Consider the following 3,340-nt stretch of genomic DNA (forward strand, 5'->3'; position numbering starts at 1 on the left):
AAGTCCCTCAAAATAGTTTTTTAATCATGGAAGTCACCCTGCTTGTTGGGATAAAAAGCTCCAAGCGGGAAGGCATATAAAGGAGCAAGCCTGTGTTTGTCCCTCTGCACCCCTCCCGGGAGACCCCACTGGGCCCAGGCACTCGCAGATACCACCAGAGCAGCTGTCACCCCCATCCCTGGAGAGGCCAAGCGAACCCCCTGGAGAAGCCGGATGGGGCTGGGGGTTACCATCACTGGGCTGGACACAAACGGCATGGCCGGCCCAGTGTCACCAAGAGTCCCGGCTTCTGGTCAACTTCAGGGGACCAGGTGGCGTGTCACATCCTGCTCAGACTCACGGGGTGTGGGGGGCACCCAGGGAGGGCTGCAGTGGGGGGGACCGAAGTCACAGCTTCGCTGGATGGCCTTGCCTCTGAGACTTGGCCCAGGACCTGCTGGCCGCCCACAAGGTCCAGGCCCTGGTGCCCAGCCGTCACCCCTGGGGAACGACCATCACACAGGATGCTCTGGGTGAGGGGCACTTCTAGGTCCACGGCCCCGGGACGGATGGGGGCAGGGTATCCCCTTGCACATAGGAGCCCCGCCTGCCACCTGCTCATCACCAAGCCCTGGGATTCCTGTGGTCCCCCTGGCCTGTGGGAGACCTGGTTTCTGCAGCTTTTCCAGCCCTCCCAGGGGCCACCCGCAGCTAGGAGAGCAGAGCTCCGGGTTGTCCGGTGGGCCCGGGGCTTGTGCTAAACACCCTCAGAACCCACTGAATCTTAACAGTGATCCCCACAGCAGGGGCGGAATAGGGGTACTCTCACTCTCATTTCTGGCGGAAGAGGCCCCAGACCCTCTCTGGCCCAGAGCCATGGCCTGCGGCCTCATCATGCAGTCCCTGAGCTCCTGGCACAGGTGTGCCCGGGATGCAACCTGACCTGGGTCACCACTGGCTGCTGTTCCCCTGTCATGTCATTCTGGTCTTTCTTTACATGACATGCCTGCCCTGTCCTGTTAGAGGTGTCTGCAGTTGAGCCTACGGCCCTCTCCCCGGGCAGGCCCTTCGCTGACCTCAGATGCATAGGCTTAGTAGCCTGGCTCCATTCTCACACCCTTCCTGCTGATACCAGGGGCTGCAGGTCCCCTTCAAGGCCTGAGCCAGGGCAGGCGCCCTACATGCCTGCCTTCCTGGCCTGCAGACCCCCAGTCTGGTGTGGTGACCCTTCCTTTCAATCCTGCAGTGGTCCCTAGGCAGGTTGTTCCTCCCTGCTGGGTCTCAGTTTCTCCTGCATAAACCCGGTCAACAGTCACAGCTCCCTGGGTGGAAGAGTGTGATTGCCATGCTTGCCAGCACGTAGAAGACAGTTTTTACAGAGAAAGAATCAGGGTTGGGGAATCTGAATGCCTTTCCTCACACATATTGAAGGGCTTCTCTGGTGGCTCAGTGGTAAAGAAATCTATCTGCCAATGCAGGAGACATGGGTTTGATCCTGGGTCAGGAAGATCCCCTGGAGGTGGAAGTGGCAACCCACTCCAGTATTGCTGCCTGGAGAATCCAGGACTGAGGCGGGCTGCAGTTCATGGGGTCACAAAGAGTTGGACAGGTCTGAGCGAGTGATGGAGCACGTGTGCATGAGTGATTAAAAGTCACCAGACAGAACGGCCATGGGGTGAAGAGTGACGCCCATGCAACACAGCAGTGTGTTCTGGGATGGAGCAGACAGTCTCAACATCAGGGGACGCAGTCGCGTTTTAGTAGCTGAGAAAAATGACAAATTCCAGAGTGAAAGGGAGCTCGGGAAGAATCTGGGAGTGCCAGCAGGGAGTGGATAAGGGGATGACGTACCCAGGATAGAAGTTACACTCCGGGGGAGCAAATACTGGCACTGTTTGGTACAGGCTGATAAGAGGAAGACAAACCCCAAATTAAACAAATGTGAACGAACTCCTCTGTGTGTAGACAGAGCAAATATATCAGTAGAAATGGGTGCAGAGCAAAGCAGCAAACAGCCATAAATCAGAGTGAGTTCCGACGTGGAGCTGTGATTTGGGCAGACCAATATTTCAGGAAACATGGGTAAGAAGCAGCTGGCAAAACAGTAACTTTGACAGAGTGTCAACGTCCTGCTCACTGAACAAGTGGAAACAGAGCGCTCCCCAGGCATCAGTAGGAGACAACAGGGAGCAGGAGACTCCCAGAGGACGTGCGCTCTGGGAAGAGCCGGGCGCACGACGTGGCAGAGAGGGGTGGGCGAGTATCCTGAGCCACTGGGCTGGCTGCCCACTGAAGTCATCACCTAGTTGCTCCCTCCCGGACCCCTTGGCCTTTCCGATGGGCCCTTCCCTGGGGCTGACCGTACAGCCACACTGCTGAGATCCCAGGGGTCTGACCCTTTCAGATCCGCCTCAGCTAAGCTGGGCGATGGGAACCAGAGCTGGAAGGTGGGAACCCAGAGGTGACGTCAGACAGTGAACCCAGCGCAATCCCCGTGCGGGAGGCAGGCCCTGGGGGACTGGCCCGGGTGGCTGGGGTGGTGCCAGGCCCAGCACTGATGACCACACGTCTGTGCTGCCTTGTCTGTGATTTGGCTGGACTTCTCCTTTGTCAGCTGTGTTTCGCCCTGGACTCTACCCTCTATTTCCTGAGTCAGAGCAAGGGTGGAGCTGTCAGTGGACAGGGGCACAGGAAGGTCAGCCCTTGAGCGAACCTGGCATTTCACACGTGCTGTCATTTTGCCCAAATGTGTGTGTGATCAGTCTTCTCCACTCTCAGCGCGGTGAGCTGTGGGACCCCAGGATGCCAACGAACCCCCGACCCTGGCCCCTAACACAAGCTGCACTTTGTCCTGGTCACACGCAGAGGGCTGGGAGTCTGGTCCTTTGCTGGTAACTGGGTGCAGGTGTTCCTAGGGGAACACAGCCTGGACCAGCTGGGCGCATCCAGCCGAGGAGAGACTGGCACCAGCGGGGTGTCTGCATGGAAAGCCAGAGCCAGGGTGCCAGGTGAGGGCTGGACGCACTCCAGGGAAACCCAGGGTTCAGGGCGGGGCCCAGAGGACGAGTCCCCAACCCTGTCACCAGCCTGGAGCCCGGTGTCAGACTTCCCACGTCAGACACGCTCCTTCCTTCAATAAAGACACATCAAGAGGCAGCTGCAGGGGAACACAGGTGCCTGGGCTTCAAGGGCAAGAGGAAGGAGCTGGGGTCTAGCCAGTGCCCAGCTCGGGATGTGTGTGCCTGCTAATGGGCCCTAAGGAGGAGGGGGACAGAGGGAGGGCGCTGGGTGCAGGGGCGGGCAGCGGGCACAGGTGGCCGAGAGCAGCGGGCAGCCCTCACATGACCCGGAGCTCCGAGGA

Source organism: Bison bison, unplaced genomic scaffold (assembly GCF_000754665.1).
Source record: "Bison bison bison isolate TAMUID 2011002044 unplaced genomic scaffold, Bison_UMD1.0 scf7180017845310, whole genome shotgun sequence".
In the NCBI taxonomy this organism is placed as follows: Eukaryota; Metazoa; Chordata; class Mammalia; order Artiodactyla; family Bovidae; genus Bison; species Bison bison.